The 27,421-nt window shown below is 44.8% G+C and overlaps 1 protein-coding gene across 2 annotated transcripts in view; it reads left to right on the top strand.

Moving 5' to 3' along the window:
- GOLPH3L (golgi phosphoprotein 3 like) overlaps positions 1–27,421 on the top strand; it is a 93,636-nt gene that overhangs the window by 30,510 nt on the left and 35,705 nt on the right. The window lies entirely within an intron of this gene.

The raw sequence follows: 27,421 nt of genomic DNA, 5'->3' as shown, positions 1-27,421 counted from the left end.
TTGTGACCTGAAGCCTTTTGACAATCCCAGCATACATTGTTTTCTCAGAAGCACTTTGTGGAGGTTTGTGGCATGTTTGGTACTGTGGCAGGTTGGGGGCACTGGACGTCTGCAGCAGACTTGGTGGTCTTGTAGGGGATGAAGTTTCTAGGGAGGGGGGTGGCTTGAGGGCACAGTAGACCATTATGGGAGGTTGTAGGTAACTATGGGGGGCACTGTAGAGACTGAGGGCTCTGGGGGGGTCGGGGATACTGTGGACCATTATGGGAGGTTGGAGGGCACTGCGGGGGGCACTGTGGAAAATGCGGGCTCCCGGGGGTGGGGGCAGTGTGGAAACTGAGGGCACTCGGGGGGCCTGGGGACACAGTGGGTCATCATGGGAGGTTGGAGGGCACTATGGGGGGGGCACTGTAGAATCTGAGGGCTCTGGGGGGGCTGGGGATACTATGGACCATTATGGGAGGTTGGAGGGCACTATGGGGGGCACTGCGGAGAATGAGGGCTCTCGGGGCGGGGGGGCACTGTAGATACTGAGGGCTCTGGGGGGCCCGGGATACTGTGGACCATTATGGGAGGTTGGAGGGCACTGCGGGGGGCACTGTGGAAAAAGCGGGCTCCCCGGGGTTGGGGGCAGTGTGGAGACTGAGGGCTGTTAGGGGGCCTGGCGACACAGTGGGCTGTTATGGGAGGTTGGAGGGCACTATGGGGGGCACTCTGGAGACTAAGGGCTTTTGGGGGGGGGGGGGGCACTGTGGAGACTGAGGGCTCTCAAGGGGCCCGGGGGACACAGCGGGCCATTATGGGAGGTTGGAGGCCACTGTGGGAGGTTAAAGCAGTAGTAAACCGCATCTTAGAAAAAATAAAAAAAATAAATACCCTGCAAAGCAATGCCATAATGGGCTAGCATCGCATACTAGCCCATATTTGCGAGACTTGCCTTAAAACGAAGCCCTCTAGCAGCACACTGTCACCGTTGACAGGGTTTCCACCTTTCCGTGGTCTTCCCCCTAGTATTTCTGACAGTGGCCATCTTGAGTAAGGGCAGATGATTTATATAGCATTTACTTCCTGTAATCCAACTGCCCTTCTCAGGCATGCAGGCAAGAGGATGTGCTTCGCTAAGAAAATGCTCCTCCCCTCCTGAAGACTCGTGGGATGTATGACATCATGTGCCTAGGTATGGAAACCAGGAAGTACCTGAAGAAATGAGAGAGGGGTAGAGAAGGAAGCGCCACCTGAGTGTAGTATTAACAAATGATGTTTAATGACACCAGGTAAAAACACACTTACAGGATAAAAACATATAAAAGGCTCATCTGTATAGGCTGTATAGGTATGTGGTCCTCGTGTTCCTTCTGATCCTGTGGTGGTGACGCTGCAGGGATGCTGGGCTGCAGAAGGTGGATTACCAGCTGGGAGCTCCTTCTGTGGCCATCAGGAAGAGACTAGGGGCCGGTGTGGAGCGCACGTGGAGCGTGCATGACGTCACAGGTCGTCCGTCTGCTTCTGGGTTCGGTATCCTGGGGAGGGATCGTCCAGGGAGGAGGGCTAGCAGGGAGGTTGAGAGAAGGCTACGCACTCAGAGCCACTGCTCCTTCAATAGGCCTCTTGAAGGAGCAGTGGCTCCGTGCATGTAGCCTTCCCTCAACCTCCCTGCTAGCCCTCCTCCCTGGACGATCCCTCCCCTGGATACCGATCCTAGAAGCAGACGGACGACCTGTGACGTCATGCACGCTCCACGCCGGCCCCTAGTCTCTTCCTGATGGCCACAGAAGGAGCTCCCGGCTGGTAATCCACCTTCTGCAGCCCAGCATCCCTGCAGCGTCACCACCACAGGATCAGAGGGAACACTGAAGACCACATACCTATACAGATGAGCCTTTTATATGTTTTTATCCTGTAAGTGTGTTTTTACCTGGTGTCATTAAACATCATTTGTTAATACTACACTCAGGTGGCGCTTCCTTCTCTACCCCTCTCTCATCCATCACAGAGCCAGCTCTCTGAGGACAGCAGCCGCCTAGCCTACCAGCCTACTTCAACCATTACATTACCGGTTACCACTTAACCCTTGAACTTCCAGCCTGTCCCCTATGGACTAAGTTGCTCAGCCCTTTATATCTCCTGTTATATATGGACTTGTGTGTTTGCGCTTACAGTTACCAATACTCTGTTTACCTGAAGAAATGTAAAAAAAAAAAAAGTTTTAAACAAATATAATATACCTTACTATGCATTTACTAATGCTAGCAGTATAAGAAGTTAACTATAGACTGACAGAGTAAAGCTTGGCTATAATGTAGAGAATGCATTAAAGGGGTTGTAAACACTTGCGGTTTTTTCACCTTGAAAAAACACCTGGCAGTGACCGGCCCCCCAGCCCCCCCCATTTTACTTACCTGACCCCCTCGAACTTGATCCGGCAGGGACGTGCTGTCTCTCTGCCCGGGGTTCTCGGCTCTTGATTGGATAGATTGATATCAGCGCAGCCATTGGCTTCCGCTGCTGTCAATCAAATATAGTGACTGTGAATATGTGTGAACTGGTTGTCTGTAGATAATCCACCACCGTAAGGAAAGAGGCTTACCAGACAGGTTGAACCCAACTAGGCGTATGCCTGATGAGTAAACCAAGCTTTTGGTGTCACATACCCAAGGAGGTACAGCAACCACCACTTCCAATATAAACCAAATCAGGTAAGGACTTGTGACAGTTTTGACATCAGTGGGTATCCACCATAGGAATAGTGACCGGAATTCGTGAGCGGTTCCTCTCAATATGACATATATGGCAAAAGGAGAAAAAAATTGGGCCTCATAGTGTGATTCCGTTTTTAGATGTAAAACATTTATTGAAAAATGATAAAATGGTCATTCACATTTGAGAAGACATTAAAAGCATTTGGATAAAATCAAAGCAACGCAGTGGCATCAGCAGAGTCCGTCCCGATGTTTCATCCTAATAAGGCATCCTCTTTTAAGGATGCAACTAAGAAAATGTCGGGAAAGACCTACTAGAACAGCTGAACTTTTTTTGGGTTTAATCAGAGGCACTTTTAGACCCCTTTCACACTGGGGTGCTTTTCAGGCGTTTTTAGAGCTAAAAATTGCTCCTGAAAAGCGCCTCTCAAGCCACCCCAGTGTGAAAGACCGAGTGCTCTCACACTGGGGCAGTGCGGTTGCAGGACAGAAAAAAAAGTCCTGCAAGCAGCATCTTTGTGTATACAGCGCTCCCAAAACGCCCTGCCCATGGAAATGAATGGGCAGCGATGCTGAAGTGCCTGCAAAGCAATTCGGCAGCGCTGCAACACGGGCGCTATTAACCCTTTCTTCGGCTGCTAGCGGGGGTTAAAAGCGCCCGCTAGCAGCCGAATAGTGCCGCTATACAGTGGTAAAGCGGCATTAAAACTAGCGCCGCTTTACCGTAAACGCCCGCACCGCCCCAATGTGAAAGGGTTCTAAATGATGGAAGGTGTGTACTGACTCCTATTTAACATGAGTTTGAATGTGATTGCTTAATTCTGAACACCGCTACATCCTCCCCAGTTATAAGAGGATGTGCACACTTATGCAACCGCATTATTTTATTCCCCCCCCCCCATAAAAGATTTCAGTTTGTTTTTCAACTGAGTTGTACAGTGTATAGGTCACATTAGAAGGTGGAAAAAGTTCTGAAATGATTTATCTTTGTCTCGTTTTTTTACATCACAGAAACCTGACATTTTAACAGGGGTTAAATATCCACTGTATATGAAGAAGTCCCAGTTAGAAATGCAGAGGACAGAAAAAGATCCAAATAAACTCCTGTAGCTCCAGTAACAAATCTGGGAAGGATCCACTTGCATGAAGAAAGCACAATCTGGGCGCTGGAGTTTTAATGGAATGGCGGGTAACACTATTTATTAAGGAATAGCACACCTGCATGGGAAAAAAAAACACTTTATCCAGCCTGGGATTGATCATGATTGGACCATGAAACGGCATGAGTACACAATAACAGTGGCCGATCATGCAGTAGCAGGCTTGACAAAGGGGGCAGGACCCCTGAAACGTGTTGCGGCCCGCCCACATCCAACATCAAGCTCACTCCAACTGCACATGTCATGGCTCCTGCATGATCGGTCGCTATCACTGTGTACTTGTGTTCGATCCATGAGCCATCCCAGGCTGAAAAATGTTTTTATTTTTATTTTTTTCATGCAAGTGTGCTATTTCTTATGACGTGCCTTCTGATTCTACTAATGCCAGCTCTCTGCTTGTGCTTTCTTCTTTTTAATTTAACATTTTTAAGGGTTATAATTAGTAATGTATGAAAGGCAGAACATGTATAGGAATGCTTGAAGCTCATTTCAATAAATAGGTGGAGATGGGAGCTATAAAAAGCATGTGTGCTGCACATACCTTTATCAGGTTCATCAGATTCGCTAGGGTGAGGCAACCTGTGACCAGCAGTAATATTTCACTTAATAAGGCTAAATAATTAGACCGAGCAGGAATTTCCTGCTGAATTTATCTTCAGTAGGCAGTCCTCCTTTATTTTATGTAGATTGAATGACTGCTGTCTTTTTACAGAGCTCTCATTCCAGCTATGTAATCTTTTATGGGAATGTGTTCTGTTTATTGACAATTTTTTAAAGTGGAACTCCAGGCAAACTTGCAAACATTGGCATATTAGTCCTAGATAAACATGCTACTAGCACTAGAACTGAAAGTCTCGCTCTCGACAATATTTTTTTTTTTTTTTTTTTTTTTTTTGGAGGAAGAAGTAATGTTTTTGACAAGTCTTTATTTCTGTATTTGATTTTCTGTCCCTTCCTGTCGCTTGGACACCCGAAATAGGAGATGCAGTTGTCCTCTGAACAGGAAGGCACAGACCGCAATAAAAACAATGTTAGACCCCTTTCCCACTCTAGTAAAAATATACATTTTGTTATCAGTTAGACCTTCTTTTTTTTTTTTTTTTTTTTTTTTCTTATCTACACTATATTACCAAAAGTATTGGTACGCCTGCCTTTACACGTACATTAACTTTAATGGCATCCCAGTCTTAGTCCGTAGGGTTCAATATTGAGTTGGCCCACCCTTTGCAGCTATAACAGCTTCAACTCTTCTGGGAAGGCTGTCCACAAGTGTTTAGGAATGTGTCTATGGGAATGTTTGACCATTCTTCCAGAAGTGCATTTGTGAGGTCAGGCATTGATGTGAACGAGAAGCCCTGGCTCGCAGTCTCCGCTCTAATTCATCCCAGAGGTGTTCTATCGGGTTGAGGTCAGGGCTCTCTGCAGGCCAGTCAAGTTCCTCCACCCCAAACTCGCTCATCCATGTCTTTATGGAGCTTGGTTTGTGCACTGGTCCAAATCATTTGGTGGAGGGGGGATTATGGTGTGGGTTTGTTTTTCAGGGGTTGGGCTTGGCCCCTTAGTTTTAGTAAAGGGAACTCTTAAGGCGTCCGCACAATACTTTTGGTAATATAGTGTGTGTATATACGGTTTTGGCTGAAGATGGGCTTTAAAAAAATAAATTTAGGAAACTGCCAGAGCTTCTCACCATATCCTAGTTTAGACATTGCAGATCATTGAAGCATATCAGGAGATCTTTTACGATAAGCTAGACTGGTTAAAGCTTTAGTGTGTGCTGAAACGTGTCCATGTTCCTATTGTGCTGGTCGTCATAAATTTATACCTTTTTAACCAGCTTATCAGAATCGGGGTTCTAAGTCTCTAAAGTGTTTCTGTTCCTAACTCAATTCAATTATCTGATTTGGCTAAATTATATTTGTAAATGGTGACAATCTGAGTAATAAACCTTTTTGTGAGAAAAGCCTCGGAAGTGTCTCCTGTAGCTGGTTATAAGATCAATGCCTTGGCATGGGCCATGTGGTCTCTGTAGAAGGGGTTTGGGGGACAGTTGATGTTCAGGCAGATCTGGCTGGACTGGCTGCAGAAGGGAGCCGAAGTCCATATCCCTTAGCAAAAATGAGTGAGACCATCCGTTTCAATATAATGAAGTAATTTAGCTAGAATGGTAAATGTTAAGGTAGAAGAAAAGGCTTTGCAAGAATCCACCTTTTAAATGTTGTCTCCGCATGGCTCTTATACTTTCTGCAGACAGCTTAAATCTCCTGAATTATCCCAACCACTCCACAACAAGCTTCCCCTCATGCTCCACTCATGCTTCAGGACGGTCCTTGATCCCCAATGTCAATAGCAAACAAGCAAAAATGAAGACACTCGATATGCAAAAGGCCAAACATTTTTTGATGTCCTCCAATACAAAGGAAAGGTCCACCTGCTGCTCTTGCACAATTCTCTCCCATTAGAAACTTAATTGTAGTACTTTATGATCAGACTCCTGATGGAGTGAAATGCGTAATTAAATTAAGGTATTGTTTCCTCCTACTGACACCAATAATAAGGCACCATTTGTTTTCCACCGACACCAACAGTGGGGTATAATTCCTTTCATTGACAATAGTGTGGGGCCATATTCCTTCCACTGGCACCAATGATGGGTCATGCTTCCTTCTGCTGGTATAAACATTGGGACACTATTCCTCCCACTGACATCAAAGATGGAGCACTGTTCCTCCTACTAATGCCAACAATAGGGCACTATTCCGGCCCCTGACACCAATGATGGCCACTATTCCTGCCACTGACGCCAGTGATGGGGCACTATTCCTGCCACTGACGCCAGTGATGGGGCACTATTCCTGCCACTGACGCCAGTGATGGGGCACTATTCCTGCCACTGACGCCAGTGATGGGGCACTATTCCTGCCACTGACGCCAGTGATGGGGCACTATTCCTGCCAGTGATGGGGCACAGAAAACTTGCCCAAAAGTTTGGAGACCTCAGTTCTAAGATGTCAGATCTAAAAGAGTTAACAGCTAACAGCCATACCGACATGCACACATTTTCCTGAGTTTTACGGCTATCTGACCTCTTGGAAAAATACTTAAAAAGGCATGTACATTGAGATTTATTATAAATGGTATTCAACATATAAGAGCAGTGGAAAGGCTACATTTAAAATTGTGGGCTGTTGCATTGCCTTTCCCCTTTTCTGTAATATTCTAGTGTTGATCTATATATTTTAAGGGGAAGTAAGTGCTGATTAATGAGTTTAGTGCATAAATTCTCCTTGCATTTCTCTGCCCAGCCCTATAGTGTATTTGTAAGGACCTAAAAATTTGGCATCATTCTTGCCAAGAAGTTTTCAGCGTGGAAATTAATGCGTCTTTTCGATGTGTTCTCCTCAGTAACCAGATGATGTGGAGGAGATGGGAATGGTAAAATGTTGCTGATTGCACCTTGGCAAGTTTGTATGCCCACAACTAATCCTGGTGTTATAGTCATGCGCTCAGTGATGTCATAAAAGCCCCATCTCCCTTGCAAACTGCATATTTTTTTTTTATATACTGAAGAGGGTAATAATGTACAGGGAAATGCAGAAACCGTCTTGGACTAGCTTTGGTGTGGCCTCAACTCATGACCCTCCCTATTACATACATCTTCCATTATGTGCCCAGATTTTCTTCATATTTTCGTTAAAGTGAACTTATGAGTCTTTCGGTCAAAGGCAACTGATGCAATAGTGAAGGCACATACCACCGCATGCATAAAGATTTATTTGTCTGGCCAACACCTGGAGTCCGGAGTCCGGAATCCGGAGTTCCCTATTACAAAAACAGCCCCTAGGCCTTGTGTAGTCATTGTGTAGTCTGCTTTTTCCTGCTCTCCTGGCCTCCCTATAGGCTAGTGAGGAGGCCCATGGAGTGTAATTCACTGCGACCTTATTAGATTGTGTGGATTTTTCCCCAGAACAGTTCCCTGATTTTAAAGCTAAACTCCAGTCGGCAGTAAAACATTACTCTCATGTACAATGAGGGACACAGAAAGTCCTTCACCTTTGGGTTATACTTTACGTACAGGAGGATTGGACATTGGCAATCAAAAAAATTGTAGGATAACCCCTCCTACCACCAGTATGCCTCAGTTTTTAGCTAGTGTCCTAGGAAGATTGATGACTTGACTTCATCTCTGCTGTGGGAAAGACTAATGCATTCTTGCTAGCACCTTTTATTTTACTTCTCACATTTTCTAAGTTCTGCCAGGTGGATGTTTCGGCCCCCCCTGATGCCAGCTTCTGGGCATTGGATCCTTCAGGCAGCTCTCTGATCTGCAGGCAGTTTCCAGTACTCCCTGATTTCTGTGTTGCCCATCCCTCAGTTGGACTGCTTTGGGATGTCCTAAAGATGAAAGACTTCTTCTGTCCCTCAGTGGACTAGAAAGACAACAGGATTTTTGTACTTGCCATAAAATCCTTTTCTTGGAGTCCACTGAGGGACAGATGTCCTACCTTGTTAATGATCATGCACTTGGTACTATTTTGCTACAAAACTCATGCTGGTAGTAGGAGGGCATTATCCTTGGCTGGCCTTCAGTTTATTGGTTTGGCAATCCTGTGCCCCATGAACCTTTTGGCTAGGATCTAGTGTAGTAGCTGTTCTTATCAGTGTCCAGTAAGGGTGCTCAGTTGTCATTCTGGCCTTTTGGCTGGAATGTCAGGCTCTATAGTATCCCTGCTGGTAGGATGGGTGTCCTAAGGGGCAGAAACGGGAGCAACCACTGGGTGAGGTGGGGATGAAGGTTATTGCCTGGTGCGGAGGATTCCTCGGGGCCCAGTGCCATCTGATTGAACTGTGCTACTTTCCCTGGTCAGGGGCTGGAAAGGCCCCTTGGAGTGGTGTCTCGGGCATGCCAGAGTAGCAATATGGGTTCGGGACCCAGCTCTGGGAAACTACACTAGGCTACAACACCTATGCTTTTTTTTTTCTGCACTATGCATCATAGGCTGGGCCATTGGCACCTGCACTGATGTGTGTGTCACCCTGCACTTAATTATGTTTTTTTGCCTTCTTCACTCGGATTGGTGGGGTGTGGGTCTTCGGGCCTACCCTGAAGTCTAGGGGAAGGATGTAAAGCCAAAAGGTTCCTTCCTGCCCTGCTTTTGAGGTGTGCACGTGTGTGTGTGCAGGGGGGGGGCTCTGTTTGGGATTCACTGCACCATGGGCTTGATTTAAAAAGAAAAAATGGATCGCAAGATTTTATTACCATGTTTTAGTCCTAGGATGGTTGTAGAGTAGAGGAATACTTAATTCCTTGCTCCTGCGGCCTTCCTCCCCGCTGTAGAACTGGTTCCATAAAGCCATTTCTTTTACTCACATCCATTTCCTTCCTCTCCCGTGTAATTATGTACAGCTCAGGACCAGTGGTCCTGCATTGTGCATAAGGACATTGAGGGCCTGCCCACATATCAGGAACGGAGGATAGATCTGTCTGCTAGGAGTAAGGTAAGTATTTCTGATCACTACAACACGCTTGCTATTTTGTGGGGCCACATGAAATATATTACTGCTTATTGAAGTCTAGCTTTAAAGTAGTTCTAAACCGTAGACCTTTCACGGTCACCTAAAAGGGGAAGCTCCACTTGTTTGACTCCTTCACTACTACATTTGGCACCCTTTTTGGGGGCAGGGGAGAGGGTACCTGGTTTTGACAGGTACCTGCTCCCACTTCCAGCTGACTTTGCCGTAGCAAACTCCGCCTGAAGTTCGGCCTCTCTCCTCCTTCCCCCACCGCCAGGCCGCTCACAAAGCGCAGCGTGCTTCGCGCATTAGGTAACCGGCTGTGAAGCCGCAATGCTTCACTGCCAGCCTCCCTTAGCCAAGATGGCGATGGCAATACCTGAGAGCCGATTTGAAAAATCAGCTCGGTTGAAGACACTGCTGGAGTCGTGGACAGGTAAGTGTCCTAATATTAAAAGTCAGTAGCTACAGTTATTTATTTTTTTTTTTTAAGGGGCCTGGAGCTCCGCTTCAATGCATTCCTTGCATTAAAGTGGTTGTAAACCCTCACATAAACCCAGTGTAGTGAACAGCCTCAGATGATACACAGAGATGAAACAAACCCTCCTACTTAAGTTTTTTTACATGTATATCTGCAGTCTTCAGCTTTCTACACTCTATATAAAGTGTACATCGTGTTCAAAATCTCTCTTTCTGTTTCAGCAGTGGGAGAAGAGTCTGGGCATACACTGTTTGTGAGCTGCTTGGAGGAAAGGCACCCCCCCCCCCTCCACATAGGCAGAGGAAGGAAGAAACTTGCAGAGCTGTGCTGTGAATAGACAAGCTCTCTGCTTATCTGTCTCTAAATTCCCTCCCTGACACAAATTTCCAGCTGCTTTTATCTGGTGTGTTGGAGAACTTGTCAGGAAGTGACCCTGCTGATAACAGAGGAACAGAGCAGCGGAAAGACACGCACTCAGAGCTAAGCTCTGGGAAGAGCTAAGTAAACGCTACAGATATGTGCCCAGGTCAGATTTCACGAATGGCTTTACATCCACTTTAAGGTAAAAAAGCATTATTCTTTAGCTTTCAATCAAAGTGGGGGCCCGAGTCCGAGTCTTGCTGTCTGTGTCAATGGACGCAGCAGCGGAACTCGGGGGCGAAGCACGCACAAGTGCCCCCTTGGAAAGCGGCTTCCTGTAGGGGCACTGGACAAAGTGGAGGGTCCTGGAGTGCTGGTGGGGGACCCCAAAAAGAGGAGCTTCAGGGCTGCTCTGTGCAGTTCCATTGCACAGAGCAGGTAAGTTTAGAGGTGTTTGTTATTAAAAAATAAAAAAACATTTTTTCCCTTTTAGAATTACTTTAAGGTTGGTGGGGCATCATCAGGTGATAGAGCAGTTGTTGTGGCCAACAGGCCATGTAATGGTTGGTATATAACTGTAAAAGTCAGCAGGCCGTCTGTATGAGCAATGTTATCCTGTTCGTTACCATGCTGACGAAACAGCAGGCTTGGCTTCCGCTCAACTTCTCTGTTTAATATTTAACCACATTCTTCCCTGTACATCCTGGACAAGATCATTCTAACCCAGAGATTGTGTCTGAAGATTTTAGATCAACTCCATGAAGCCACTGCTAGCATTGCATAGCATTAGTTACGCTGTCTATTTAAAGCAGACCGCTTGTTTGCTAACCCCCAACCCAAAATATAAACTGATAATTGATAAGCATTAAAGAAATAAATGGAACAATTTTCACCTTACACCCCTGATTCAACCCAACTGCTCGGCCCAAAAAATGTATTCTTTTTTGGCTACATACATTTTAACATGAAATCCCCCTACCTCCTCTGATTTGGGAACTCCTGGTTCTTTCCAGAGGAGGCCGCAGAAATCTTGGAAACCGATTTGTGGATTCAATCTGCTGGCATGTGTACAAGGCCGGAATATAAATTATTGGCATAAATACAGCTAATTTCGTTATTATCTATTATTAAAAGTCACACATCACAGGGCACGTCAAACGTACCAAATATTACCCTGTTACACCACTTGTACCTGCACGGTTTAGGAGATATTTACCACATATGCTTGCGCCGACGTCAACGGCACATGTGCACTGAAGAAATGGCTCGATCGTGACGTTTCTAAAGGGCCTATGCCATGAAGGGCGGCTCGCATGGGCGGGAGTGACTTCATCGCGGCTCTGGCCAATCACAGCGCCGGAGTCCCCGAACCCGGAAATTACTCCAGGAGGCATGTTGGCGGTCACACCGGTGTACTGGGACCACTGCAACAGCTTCGATCTAAGGTAAGTATTTCATAATGAACTAGTATGCGATGCATACTAGCTCATTATGCCCTTGTCTTGCAGGTTTGTTTTTATTTATTTATTTTTATGGGTTTACCATTAGTTTAAAGTGGTAGTAAACTGGCAATGCTTTTTTAAATCTGCAAGGTAAAGATCGCATGCGCCAATGACGTCGCCAACCCATTCACAAGTGTACGTATCTCCTAAATGGTGCATGTTTAGGAGATATTTACTGTACCTATATGTAAGCCTTATCATAGGCTTACCTAATAGGCAAAAATCAACCATGGGAGTTTAAAGTGGGTGTAAACGCACACTGTTTAGTATTCATTGTCCGTTCTATTTCCAGCTCTCTCCCAGCCTGTCTGCAGGGAACATAAGCAGGAGGGGCTTCTAGTCCTCTACGGCTGGTCACATGTTCAAAATAAATAAAAAAAAAACAAACAAAAAAAAAAAACAACCTTTTGGAATGTAGAGTAAAAATAAATAATATCAATAAACTGTTTTAAATTGACATACAAATATATTTAAAATCACATTTTTTGGCAATAACATGGTTTGGGTGGATTTCTTCCAGTCACAGACTGTCACGCCTCTCCAGCATGTGTCTTAGAATAACAAGGAGGCGAAACCTCCATCAATCGACATGAAATCCCCCCCCCCCCCCCCTTGTGTTTAGCTGGTTAGAGGACATGGAGGAGGTGGGAAGGAGTGGGCTGTCATTTACCACTGTGTATACACCCACATGTGGGAATCTATAGTCACATGGGCTGCTTAAATGTGATAGGAAGTCAATTCTCAGCATAGAAACTCACTAAAAACTGAGAATGTGCAGAGTTGCCACCACAGCTGCAAAATCCCTAGCTGAATTGGGGACATGGACAGAAGGGGGAGATAGAGAGCAGCAGGATGAACCAGGTTTTTTGCAGAATACAGAAAACAAATCTCGTAGTGATGGAGTGAGTATGTAATACACCATTTGATCGTTTGTTTTTTATGATGTGGTTTGGGGACACTTTAACATGATTAAAAAAAAAAAAAACGAAGAAAATTCTCCCAAGCTGCCTTATGGTAGCTAAAGCCTAGGCAGAGATCACATGATTTCTGGGTAAAAGGAGTTTATGCTAAATTAAAAATGAGACAAAGTCAGTTTTCGGATTCAAGTAGACTGGAGACCCAATATCATCATTAACCACTTCCCACCCAAGGACGTCGTGTGACCTTCCGGACTTTAAATGGAGATATCTGAATGATGCCTGCAGCCAGTGATTCCCTCACATGTAAAAGCCATCATTATAGCCCTTGCCGCTCTACGGTGCTTCTCAGAGCTCGCCTGTGCAATCGGGGAGCCAGAGAATGAACCTGCCAGTGGCAGCGGTTTACCATAGAGCTGGCCGTTGACCAGATGGTCCCCGGCCACCTCTATGACCCTCGGAGGCCGTAAGCGACATACCTGGCATACCTTCCGGTACCAGCGTTCCGTTTAGAATTTCTTTTTTTTTTAAAGGGCCCCCATCCCCTTGTGCTCGCACGAAGAAGCGAACGCATACGTAGGTCGCGCCCACATTTTGTAAACGGTGTTCAATCCAGATGTGAGATATCGCTGCAAATGTTAGAGTGAGAGCAATAATTCTAGCACTAGACCTCCTCTGTAACTCTAAACATGTAACCTGTAAAAATGTTTATAGGGGTTGAAAACCCTCGGTTTTTCACCTTAATGTATTCTATGCATTAAGGTGAAAAACCTCCTGTGATGCAGCTGCCCCCCTTTACTTACCTGAACCCGGTCTTTCCAGCGACAGGGACAAGCACACCAGCTCCAGCCGGTGTCCTGATTAGATAGATTGATAGCAGCGCAGCCATTGGCTCCCACTGCTGTCAATCGAATCCAATGGTGCGGGGCTGAGTCCTGCTGTCTGTGTCAATAGATGCAGCAGCAGGACACGGGAGCACGCCCACACAAGTTCCCCTCCCGAAGGAGAGCGGCTCTCCAATGGGGCACTTGAGAGGAGGAGAAGCCAGGAGGGCCGCTGAAGGTGCACCAGAAGAGGAGGATGGGGGCCACTCTGTGCAAAACCAACTGCACAGAGGTAAGTATGACATGTTTGTTTAAAAAAAAAAAAAAGCGTAGACTATAGAGATTTTTAACTACCGAATTTTGGCGCCATTCCACGAGTGTGCGCAATTTTAAAGCATGACAAGTTTGGTATCTATTCACTCGGTGTAACATCATATTTCCATTACACAAAAAAATCGTGGTACGTTTTTGTGTTTATTTTTGAAAAAAAAAAATGTGTTTAAAAAATTGCTGCGCACATACCATGTGACAAAAAAAAAAAAAAAAAAAAAATATATATATATATATATATATATATATATATATATATATATATATATATATATATATATATATATATATATATATATATATATATATATATATTTCTGAGTAATTTCCTAGTAAAAAATTATTATATTTACATGTAGAAGAGGAATGCCAGAATTAGTCCAGTATGAAAGTGGTTAAATAGTAGATCCGCCCTCCGCTGCAAAAAAAAAACCACATACTGCAGCTGCTGGCATTTAATAATCGGACACTTACCTGTCCTGGATTCCAGCGATGTCGGCACAGCAGCTGATGTTTCCATCAGCAGTCAGGTGCTGCCGCTGCCATCACGGGTAAGGGAACCCAGGAGGTGTAGCCTTACAGCTTCACGCCGGGAACCCTACTGCGCATGCGCAAAGCTCCGCTCCTCTTTTCTACTGGCCCGGCGTCAGGGGGAAGAGGAGGGACCTGAGCCATGACCTCAATATCCGCTGTGGCTCCCGGAAGTGGGAACAGGATACCTTTCAAAGACAGGTATCCTGTACCCCCCCGGAAGGTGCCGGAAACAAATGAGCGGAAGTTCCTCTTTTGGGTGGAACTCCGCTTTAAGGCACTACTAAGCAGTAGTGATGAGCTCAAGCATGTTTGGATCCTACTCGGAGCCCACCAGGAAGCTGTCACTGTACTGGGCCAATCATCTGCGGCCTGACACCTCGTATACCGTGCGTGTGTGTGTACATGCGCCTGTGGCACTGGGCATACCTCGGCCGCTTATGATTGGCTGAGTAGAGTGTCTGCTTTCTGGCCTATCCTGCTTAGTAGGAAGCAGAGGCTACTTATGTAATGAGTGAATGTGGCCGATATGGCTGCACCATGTACATCTGTAATTTATAACTACAGTGGAACCTTGGTTTACGAGTAACGCAGTTAACGAGCGTTTTGAAAGATGAGCAACTTTTTTTAAAAATTCTGACTCGGTTTGCAAGAGTAGTCTCGCAAAACGAGAAGAATTCAAGCTAAATGGGGTGTGCAGTACCGCATTTGGCCAGAGGTGCGGGGGCGCCGGTGACACTCCGAACGGTTCGAGGCCGTTCAGAAATACTCAGCCCAGTAATACTAGCCCAGCCGAGCTTTCCCTGAGTATTTCCGAGGCTCTCCGGTGCCCCCCCACCTCTGGCCACATGCGGTATTGCATGTAATAGAAGTCAATGCGGAACGAATTATCTTAGTTTCCATTGACTTCTATGGGGAAACTCGCTTTGATATGCTAGTGCTTTGGATTACAAGCATTCTCCTGGAACAGATTATGCTCGTAATCCAAGGTCCCACTATATAACCAGAAAATCTATTCTTAAAATATTAATCAAAGATTGGTAGGAATGTTTTGATTATGCAAATTTCTCTTGTATCAATGAGTAAATAAGCTTTAAAGGGATCATTTCCCCTCTTTTATTAGCTAACATGGCTGAACCATAATCCAGGCGGTTGATAAAACAAGATACCGATAACAGTAATGTTAGGACATGGTCACGTTGCCAACTCTGTGTTGTGGTTTCCTCGGTCGGTGTACCCTGTCACCTAGTGCAGATTACACAGATATGAGCCCAACCCATTGCAGGGACTCTTTTTTTAAGAATGCTGCACCTGTATAACCAGTGGAACAAGCTGGGGCCATATCCGGGTGTGGATGAGCACATGCCGTGTCATATCCCTACCCTTGGCAATAAGGAGTGTATTCACAGCCAAAGTAGCAATGTCTAAATGACATTTATAAAATAGGATTTGAGGGTTGTCTGCCTCTCTTGCAGGTACATGTTTTGTTTTGTGTGAATTTTAAAAGCAATTAGTACCTGAATGTATTGCTCATGCACACCGCAAAAATAAAAATGCATCGTTTAAATCGGTAAACATCGGCGCAACAACAAAAAAAAAAATCTGCATCTGAGCTCCTTTGTATGGATCTTATTTTATGTTGTAAACATTTGGCAAATGCACTATATTGGAGTTCAAAAGCCACCTACGTCTTAGCAAGAAGCCGACTGTGTTCTAGCAATGAAGGAGGTTAGGTGGCAATAGTCGCCTGGATCCTAGCAATGGAGGAGACTAGGTGACAGTGGAGGACACTAGAGACTTGTTTGAGAAGCAATGGAAGAATGCTAAGCAACTTTATTGAAAAACTGCCAGCATCCTAGCAACAGATAATGCTAGGCAACTCCTTTTAAGAAGCTGTCTCCATCCTAGCAACAGGTAATGCTAGGTGACAATAGCTTCATGTGTTCTAGAAATGTCGAATGCTAGGCAACTTCCTTGAGAAGCTGCCTGCATCCTAGCAACCAGTAATGCTAGGTGACAATAGCTTCATGTGTCCTAGAAACGTAGAATGCTAGGCAACTCCCTTGAGAAGCTGCCTGCATCCTAGCAACCGATAATGCTAGGAGACAATAGCTTCATGTGTCCTGGAAACGTAGAATGCTAGGCAACACCCTTGAGAAGCTGCCTGCATCCTAGCAACCGATAATGCTAGGTGACAATAGCTTCATGTGTCCTGGAAACGTAGAATGCTAAGCAACTTCCTTGTGAAGCTGCCTGCATCCTAGCAACCGATAATGCTAGGTGACAATAGCTTCATGTGTCCTAGAAACGTAGAATGCTAAGCAACTTCCTTGAGAAGCTGCCTGCAACCTAGCAACAGAAAATGCTGTGTTCTAGCCATGGAGGACAATAAGAGGCAATTGCCAACTGCATCCTAGCAACAGAGGATGCTAAGCGACAATAGCTGCCTGTGACCTAGCACTGGAGGAATGCTAGACGGCTCACTTGGGAAGCCGTTTGCATCCTAGCAATTGATGGATGCTAGGCAGCTTTCTTGAGAAGCTGCCTGCATCGTAGTAATGAAGAATGCTAGGTACAATTTTATGGATGCACCGGTACCAATGAAATGCTACCGAAACCGATACTTTGCGGTACGATTTGCATCCATACAAAACGAATGGGTGCAAATCGCACTGCAAAGAATCGCATGCAATTTGAACAGGAATGTGGTGAAAGTCCTGTCTGAATCGCATGTGGCTTCCCACACTGCTCCTGTGTGTACCCAGGCTGAAATCACTATGACGTGCCTGGGGTTCACACAGGAGCTGTGGGGAAACCACATGCAATGTGAACAGGAATCGCACCGCATACCTGTTTAAATCGCATTCGGTTAAATTTTTATGGCCACAAATCATGTAGCAAAGTATCGGTGCTCTGTATCGGTGTGTACTTGACTGAAAGTATTGGTACTCGCCAATAAAAATCCGGTATTGGTGCATCCCTGGTTACAATAGCTTCATGCATCGTAGCAATAGGTGGCTTCCTTGATAAGCTGTTTGCATCCTAGCAACTAAGGACACTGCATTCTAGCAATAGAGTGGCTATACTCTATTTATGCACATTTTCTGATGTTTGTACTTTTGTATACCTTCTGTGCAGTTCCATACATTCATTTGGTGGCCTGTAATCCCCTGAGGAAGCCATTGTTGGCGAAACATGTTGGGAAAACACACCATCTTGTCACCATCGGTTACCTTAAAAATACCATCTTGTAATTACTGATTAATTGAAATCCTTCCAGTGAGATCAACACAAATGGAGATGTATAAGGATACATAATGTTTTTTTATTTCTTTCAATTTTAATCATGTTTAAAATAAATTTCATGTTTTTAAATACTCTGTTTCCATTCTTTGTTCGCAAGGCTATAATTCCACTTCAAACTCTCTTGCTATTTACACATTTATGGGATGAGTTGCCTGAAATGACGTGTTTACCCAGGTCGGACCAAATACAAAAAAGGCCCCTATGTGTATTTCACTGGTTCGCTGTTTGCGTGAAGTTCAGCTTTTAAAAAAGAGTTAAAGTCATGGTAAACGATCGCCTTTTAAAACAGCCCATTCAGTTTAAAATAGAAATGAAAGGCAAACATTTGTGTATCGATAGAAAAAAACGTTATAAATACCCCCTCCCCCTTTTTTTTTTCAGAAGTGATCATATTCCCTCTGTTTTCAGCTGCATAAGAGCTGGGGGAGGAGAAACAGCAGAACACTGATCTTCCCAGTGACAGGCTGTGCACAGGGGTGGGCCGAGGGGGACAAGTCTGATCATTGAAGGTCAGCAGCGGTGAGTTGTTGGAAGGGGCAGAACCGGGGCCTGCATAGCTTTATGCAAAAGTTGACTTTAGTATGCAAATCTTGTCTTTTGTATACTCGAGTGTGGGGTTTGGGGCTCCCAGGATGCTCGGGAAGATGTGGCGGTATATGCAGGCACCTGAGTTTGCTTTTTGCCACTTAAGGGACTTTGAGAGTACAAGGGGGACTTTAGTATGTTAACTCAAAGAACCAGATCTCCTGTTACTGAAGCCAGGACTATAAAAAATGGCTGCTATATTGTAGATTTGGGTGTATCAGAGTTCCTTTTAAAAAAAGAATTGGGGTTAAAAATGAATATTTCCAAGTAGCTATTATGATATTATGGCCATGTCCTTCTCCTTTTCCCTCACTTTTTGTTTCTCCCCGTGTCAGGGTTGAGCTCAGCCCTTCCTTCTCAGAGCTGGCCGCTCAGCTGTCGGCTAATTGCCAGCTCCCATCTCTCTCCACAGTTACTCAGCTGTTGATGATCCTGCTCGTCAGTCCTACCTACTTAAGCCGTCCAGTCCAGAGGAGCTCTGCCCTTCGCCTTGGTCACATCACAGAAACTATCGCCTGTGATCCTGTTCAAAACTTGCTTTGCTGACATCCCTTCTGGCTCCAGATCCTGCTTGCTGTTCCACTACATTGATCCCTGACTTCTGGCTTGGCTGACTATCCATTCAGGTTACTGAACTTTGGCTATGTTTTGACTGCGTTTGTTCTTTCTACTTTTATTATTAACCACTTCCAGCCCAAGGACGTCATATGACGTCCTGGACTTTCAGTGGGAATATCTGAATGATGCCTGCAGCTATAGGCATCATTCAGATATCTTTGTTTGCAGCCGTCGATTCTGTGCACCATAAAAATGATCATAGCGGCAGTTCCACCGCTTGATCGTTCCTACAGACGACGGGAGGGGACATCCCCCCCCCACCGCCATCCGATGCTTCTCCAGGCTCTCCCGCTGCCATCGGAGACCCGGAGAAAGAATCGCTCGCCGCCCGATGACGAGCATAGAGATGACCGGTGACCAGATGGTCACCGGTCATCTCTATGACCTTTGGAGGCCCGGGCGCGATGTTATGACGTCACGTCCGGGCCGCAGTTGTAAACAAAGCAAATAAAGTAAAATAAAAAAAATTTAAAACGCCCCTGTCCCCGGTAGCTCATGCTCAGAAGCAAACGCACGCGTCCCGCCCACAGACGTAAACACCGTTCAAAGCACACATGTGAGGTATCGCCATCTGCATTAGAGTGCGAGCAACAATTCTAGCACTAGACCTCCTCTGTAACTCTAAACATGTAACCTGTAAAAAATGTTAAAGCTTCGCTTATGAAGATTTTTAAGTATTGAAGTTTGGCGTCATTCCATGAGTGTGCGCAATTTTAAAGCGTGACATGTTGGGTATCTATTTACTCGGCGTAACGTCATCTTTCACATTATATAAAAAAATTGGGCTAACTTTACTGTTTTGTTATTTTTTAAATCGTGAAACAGTTTTTTTTACAAAAAAATTTGAAAAATTGTTGCGCAAATACCGTGCAAGGTAAAAAGTTGCAATGGCTTCCATTTTCTTCCCCAGGGTGTCTGCTAAAAAAAAAAATATATAATGTTTGGGAGTTTTGAGTAATTTTTTAGCAAAAAAATTATGATTTTTACATGTAGGAGAGGAGTGCCAGAATAGGCCCGGTATGGAAGTTGTTAAACAATTGTGATTTAACTGGCTACAAGGGCGAGTTCAGAGGGTGGTGATAAATGGGGAGTACTCAGAATGGTCAGGGGTGGGTAGTGGGGTTCCCCAGGGTTCTGTGCTGGGACCAATCCTATTTGTTTATAAACGACCTGGAGGATGGGATAAACAGTTCAATCTCTGTATTTGCAGACGATACTAAGCTAAGCAGGGCAATAACTTCTCCGCAGGATGTGGAAACCTTGCAAAAAGACCTGAACAAATTAATGGGGTGGGCGACTACATGGCAAATGAGGTTCAATGTAGAAAAATGTAAAATAATGCATTTGGGTGGCAAAAATATGAATGCAATCTATAGACTGGGGGGGGAGAACCTCTGGGGAATCTAGGATGGAAAAGGACCTGGGGGTCCTAGTAGATGATAGGCTCAGCAATGGAATGCAATGCCAAGCTGCTGCTAACAAAGCAAACAAAATATTGGCATGCATTAAAAGGGGGATCAACGCAAGAGATAAAATGCTAATTCTCCCGCTCTACAAGACTCTGGTCCGGCCGCACCTAGAGTATGCTGTCAAGTTCTGAGCACCAGTCCTCAGGAAGGATGTACTGGAAATGGAGCGAGTACAAAGAAGGGCAACAAAGCTAATAAAGGGTCTGGAGGATATTAGTTATGAGGAAAGGTTGCGAGCACTGAACTTATTCTCTCTGGAGAAGAGACGCTTGAGAGGGGATATGATTTCAATGTACAAATACCGTACTGGTGACCTCACAATAGGGATAAAACTTTTTCGCAGAAGAGAGTTTAATAAGACTCGTGGCCACTCATTACAATTAGAAGAAAAGAGGTTTAACCTTAAACTACGTAGAGGGTTCTTTACTTTACTGAATTCCCTTCCACAGGCGGTGGTCTCAGCGGGGAGCATTGATAGCTTCAAGAAACTATTAGATAATCACCTGAATGACGCAACATACAGGGATATACAATGTAATACTGACACAATATCACACACATAGGTTGGACTTGATGGACTTGTGTCTTTTTTTTCAACCTCACCTACTATGTATGTAACTGTACTTCTGTCTCGGCCTGATTTCATGGTTTCTGACACACCGTTCCCTGCATGCAACCAACCCAAATAACAGCAACGTCTCTGCCAGCCACTTTCTAATACAGTTTTTCTATTAGGAAATCTAAGATCTGACATGTCACACTTGTTTGAACTCGGCCTGACCTTCCCGTCTTGGTTGAACCCTCGCTCCACCCTAGACTAGTGCATGGGATCACATTGTACCAGGATAAAGCTAGCAGATACACAATGATCCGATAAATGGGTGCGAAGAAATGAGCAAAAGTCGATTGTGCTGTAAAGCACATGTACAGGCCCGTCTGAAGTTTGCTAATAAACATCTGATTCCGAGAACTGGGTGTAAGTGTTGTAGTCAGATGAGACCAAAATCAAGCTCTTTGGCATCAACTGTTTGGAGGAGGAGGAATGCTGCCTAAGACCCCAAGAACACCATCCCCACCGTCAATCGTAGAGGTGGAAACATTATGCTTTGGGGGTGTTTTTCTGCTAAGAGGACAGGACATCCTCACCGCATCAAAGGGACTATGGATGGGGCTGTGTACCGTCAAATCTTAGGTGAGAACCTCCTTCCCTCAGCCAGGGCATTGAAAATGCATGACAATGACCAAAAGCACACGGCCAAGGCAACAAGGGGGTGGCTCAAGAAGAAGCACATTAAGGTCCTGAAGTGGCCTAGCCTTTCACCAGACCTTAATCCCATAGAAAATATGTGGAGGGAGCTGAAGGTTCAAGTTACCAAATGTCAGCCTTGAAACCTTAGTGACTTGGAGAGGATCTGCAAAGAGGAGTGGGACAAAATCCCTCCTGAGATGTGTGCAAACCTGGTGGCCAACTACAAGGAATGTCTGACCTCTGTGATTGCCAACAAGGGTTTTTCTACTAAGTACTAAGTCATGTTTTGCGAAGGGGTCAAATACTTATTTCACTTATTAAAATGCAAATCAATTGATAACTTTTTTGAAATGCGTTTTTTTTCTGAATTTTTTTGTTATTATTCTGTCTCTCACTGTTAAAACCTACCATTAAAATTATAGACTGATCATTTCTTTGTCAGTGGGCAAATGTACCAAATCAGCAGGGGGTCAAATACATTTTTTCCTCACTGTATATGGACTTTAGTTCTGCTTTAAAGTGCATGTAAACCCTCACATATACCCAGTGAAGTGAACAGCCTCAGATGATACACAGGGATAAAACAATTCTCCTTACATAAGTTTTACATGTATATCTGCTGTCTTCAGCTTTCTACGTTCTTTAGAAAGTGTCCATCGTGTTTTTTCAGCAGTGGGTGTGGAGTCCGGGCATACACTGTGTGTAAACTGATTGGAGGAAAAGCACACACCCATGTGTCGGAGAGCTTGTTAGAAGTTATCATGCTGATAAGAGGAGTGGAGCAGCAGGCACTCATGTTGGACGAGAATGCCTGGCTCGCAGTCTCCACTCTAATTCATCACAAACGTGTTCTATCAGGCTAAGGTCCGGAATCTGTGCAGGCCAGTCAAGTTCCTCCACCCCAAACTCTCTCATCCATGTCTTTATGGACTTTGCTTTGTGCACAGATGTGCAGTCATGTTGGAACAGGAAGGGGACATCCCCAAACTGTTCCCACAAAGTTGGGAGCATGAAATTGTCCATAATGTCTTGGTATGCTGACGCCTTCAGAGTTCCCTTTACTGGAACTGAGGGGCCAAGCCCAACCCCTGAAAAACAACTCCACACCATAATCCCCCCTCCACCAAATGATTTGGACCAGTGCACAAAGCAAGGTCTATAAAGACATGGATGAGCAAGTTTGGGTTGGAGGAACTTGACTGGCCTGCACAGTCCTGACCTCAACCCAATAGAACACCTTTGGGATTAATTAGAGCGCAGACTGCGAGCCAGGCCTGGTCATCCAACATCAGTGCCTGAACTCACAAATGTGTGTGGGCATGTCTCACTGCACTGTCCTGAATAGCCGGGCAATCTTTTGGGACCTGTGATGTGTCCCAGAAGATTGCAGGGAGCAAGGGCCGCCTAGGAGGCCCAAGCGGAAGTGGGAGCTTGTCGGTAATCGTGATGCATCGCGGAATCGAATCATTGACCAGATAATCAGAGTCAAATCGTGAGACCAGTGAAGATGGGCACCTCTACCCTTCACCACACCTAGATAAAGACTATGTTGTCTCTACACACAGCAGCTGCTCATACAGGTTACACACACGCCAACATGAGAGGAGTAACTTGGAAAACTCCAGCTGAATGGTAGTCTGTAGCATGTATGTGACCTGAGGCAGCTGCTGTGCGCAGTGACGTGGAATCCGACATGTTTCGCCCAATCAGATTGGGCTTCTTCAGGGATCTTATATTATTTATACATTTTTTCACTAATAAAGCCTGCTACCAATGCAGCATGGTCCCACATATAACTTCCTTTTTGGGCCTTTGTTTGCCCTAATTCTGTGGTTATAGTAAGGTGCATTGCGGTGCCTATAATAGAAAAAAAAAGGCACAGTGGAGCAAAACAGTGTGAACCCAGCCGTGATCTGATTCCAACTGGTTTCTACTCAAGATTTGAAAATGATACCATGATTTCAACTGGAGACATACATGAGGCCCATTATGATTTGGTATGCTGGCATACCCTGTAAAGTCATGTAAGGTATGATATATTTTTTTTTTTTTTTTTTTTATTAGCAGATCCACCTAAAACACTTCTCTACGATTTCCAGGATGAACTGTGTTCCATCCTCTGCAGAGAAGGTGTAAATGAGAGCTCGGTCAAAAGATGACGAAGGCCAGCAGGCCTGCTCGGTCTTTGCTTATTGTGTAACTGACACATCCGGGACAGCCTGCAGAGATCTGACCGGCTTGGCAAATGTAATTAGCAGAGTTCTGGATTAACACTGAACTGTTTGCATAGTAAAGGCATCTGTCATTGGTGTTGATTGTCCACTTAACTAACAAGCTTCCTGGTAAGAGTGACTTTATAGTTCATCAAGACCTGGACCAATGCTATCACATACTGTATGTTCACATGGAATTATTTTCGGTAATGTCAGTTGGGTAGATCTGTTCCTGAGTAAACAAGTTATTTCTTCCCGGAACTCGTTGACCTTTACTTTCACGCTGTGTACGCATTTCATCCAACAATAGGTATTTGATTTACAGGTATAGCAGTCTCTGTGCCATCTGTAGCAACCAGATTTCAGTTGCAGATTTCCAGTTCTGGTCAAGCTGATTATTCTGTATTGCTCAGAATGACTGGACTTGTGTGATCAAACTTTAAAATGTGACGTTGGTCCTTTGTGTCTCTTGTTGTTTTATCGATCAGCTCATAAGAAAGAGATCAGCCTATTGTAAATAGTCTTATCAGTGCTTGCTTACTATTTTAAGAACCTCGCTGATAGTGTGTAATGTGTATGTATGTATGTATGTATTTGTGTGTCTGGTATATGTACAGTAAAACCTTGGTTTGAGAGCGTTTTGCAAGACGAGCATCATTTTTTAAATAAATTTTGACTTGATATACAAGTAGCATCATGTCACAACTGAGTATAAAAGAGAAGAGAGGCGCCTCTAAATGTAGCAATATAGTTACATTTAATGAGGGTACAACATTTAGGGTTGATTAAAACGGACACATCTAAGTATGCAGGCATCCGGGGTAAAGCTGTCCACATAGACCGTCCTCTGCACCGCCATCGACGTCGTCCCTTCCACGCTGCGCTCCACGAGCAGTTCAAGCCTCGCTTTCAGATCGCTCTACTGCAAGGTAGTCTTCCCAGTCACAATTGCAGACTGACAGCGATGAGAGCCGGCGGTGTGGTGGATGGTCTATGTGGACAGCTTTACCCCGGATGCCTGCATACTTAGATGTGTTTCTTTTAATGATCAACCATGTGATTGCTAAATGTTGTACCCTTTAATAAATGTAACCATATTGCTAGACTTAGAGGCGCCTCTCTTCTTTTTTTTTTTTTTTTTTTTTATACTCTGTAGCTCCTGCTGGATTTTGCTTCTAATCCCCTTGTGGAGGCTTCCATTTGTGGATGGACATTTTTTTGGTTACACAACCTATCACATTGCTATAATCTTTTTATATGGACTGTAAACTGAAGAAGGACTTATGAATAAATGGTTGTGGAACGAATCATTTGAGTTTCCATTGTTTCTTATGGGGAAATTCGCTTTGAATGGCTTTGGATTACAAGCATGTTTCTGGAACAAATTATGCTCGCAATCCAAGGTTTTACTGTAAATACATTTCTGTGCAAAAGATTTAGCCAGGTGTAAAAAATATGCAGTAAATGAAGAATGCTTTCATAAAAAAAGTCAATCAATAAAATGGAAAGTAAATGAACAGAAGAGAAATCCAAATAAACCCAATATTTGCTGTGACCACCCTTCACCTTCAAAATGGCATCAATTTTCGTAGGTAGACTTGCACACAGTTGTTTGAAGGAATTTGGCAGGTAGGTTGTTTCACATATCTTGGATAACTAACCACAGATCTTCTGTGGATGTAGGCTGCCTGAAATCCTTCTGTTTCTTCATGTAATCCCAGACAGACAGACTTGGTTGACATCAGGGATCTGTAGGGTCCAAACCAATAGTTCCAGGGCTCCTTGTTCTTCTTTACGCTGAAGATAGTTCTTAATGACATTGGCTGTGTGTTTGGGGTCGTTGTCCCACTGCAGAATAAATGTGGGGCCAATCACACACCTCCCCGATGTTATGGCATAATGGATAAGTATCTGCCTGTATTTCTTAGTATTGAGGACACAATTGATCCTGACCAAATCTCCAAATGCAGCCGCAAACTTGCAAGGAACCTCCACCATGCTTCACTGTTGCCTGCAGACACTCATTATTGTATCGCTCTACAGCCCTTCACCAACAAACTGCCTCCTGCAACAGCCAAATATTTTACATTTTGACTCACCAGTCCAGAGCACCTGCTGCCATTTTTGTGGACCCCAGTTGCTATGTTTTCCTGTATCAATGGGGGGTTGTGTAGAATGTGTGGTTGTACTCTCAGTACTGTATTGAAGAGCATAATTTATAGCCTTCACAAGCCTGGCAAATAAGATCTTTGATAATTTAACAAAGGAGGCAGGAAGAATAATAAGCATATTAAATATGCATGTGTATAAATCTCATACATTAGTTGCTAAGAGGTAGAAAATTATTTTAGAATAATAAAAGAACAGACTGAGTTTTTTGGAATGACATTGAAAGGGAACAACTTGAACAAGCAATTATGTTGGAAAAGTACAGGCTGCGAAGTACCAAACCCATGTGGAGCTTTAAGCAGAGTCATGGAAAGATCTCTCCCGCAGAGCTACCAGTGAACAGCACTATGGCATACATACCAACTGTATAAAGTCATGGCTGAAATTGGCAGATAAAGGTGGAACTTAAAAGAACAGGAAAAAAAAAGTACCACGAGGAGTATGCCACCTCCTGGAGCTTAACCTTCTTTTTTTTTTTTTTTTTTTTTAACCTTTGTAACGTTTCACTGAGCGCTGATAGTATGGCTATTGGTGTACTTCTGACACTCCTGTTACGGGGTCAGACACGGGGTAGCGTCATCATCGTGTATTATTGGTGGTCAGTATAGAAAGAAGTTGGAGAGATAGTATCTGCTCTCTGAGACAATTTTGCACATTCAGATTTTTCTTTTAGGTTTAGAAAAAATACTAGTTTCACTTTTTTAATAAGGGGTGAGCCTCCCCAATACATAAACTTTATGGGTTAGTTCTCCTTCACCAAACCTGCCTATGCAGGTAAGGGGTGACCTGTACATAAAAAAAAAAAATGTGCAGCTTTTACTAAAGTTGGATAAGGCCCTTGCTATAGGTGTAGGCCATTTACCTACATCCCCAAACCTGGCTGAAAAAAGTCCCTGAGATGACACTCCCAGCCTTTACTGTTCACCCACACCATCACAGGAGCAAGCTCCCAAACCTCCTTACATGTGTGATCCACTTTCTCCTCTGTTGCAGCATCGCTGAGCTCAGATCTACTGGGGCAGGGGAGGGAGAGCAAATGTGAGGATGTTTGAATTGGCTGGGAGTGTCTTAACAATGTTCTAGCAAGAAGGCAGGATGGGTGATGCCATCTCTGGCTTCGGAAGGTGGAGCATTAGCAAGTGCATTAGGTTGCCGGTCGGGAGTTGGGTTGAGGTGGACGGTCGGGAGTTGGGTTGAGGTGGACGGTCGGGGGTTGGGTTGAGGTGGGCGGTCGGGAGTTGGGTTGAGGTGGGCGGTCGGGAGTTGGGTTGAGGTGGGCGGTCGGGAGTTGGGTTGAGGTGGGCGGTCGGGGGTTGGGTTGAGGTGGGCGGTCGGGGGTTGGGTTGAGGTGGACGGTCGGGGGTTGGGTTGAGGTGGACGGTCGGGGGTTGGGTTGAGGTGGACGGTCGGGGGTTGGGTTGAGGTGGACGGTCGGGAGTTGGGTTGAGGTGGACGGTCGGGAGTTGGGTTGAGGTGGACGGTCGGGAGTTGGGTTGA

This window comes from Aquarana catesbeiana, linkage group LG13, assembly GCF_042186555.1.
Source record: "Aquarana catesbeiana isolate 2022-GZ linkage group LG13, ASM4218655v1, whole genome shotgun sequence".
NCBI lineage: Eukaryota > Metazoa > Chordata > Amphibia > Anura > Ranidae > Aquarana > Aquarana catesbeiana.
This window is presented reverse-complemented; position numbering and strand designations above follow the sequence as displayed.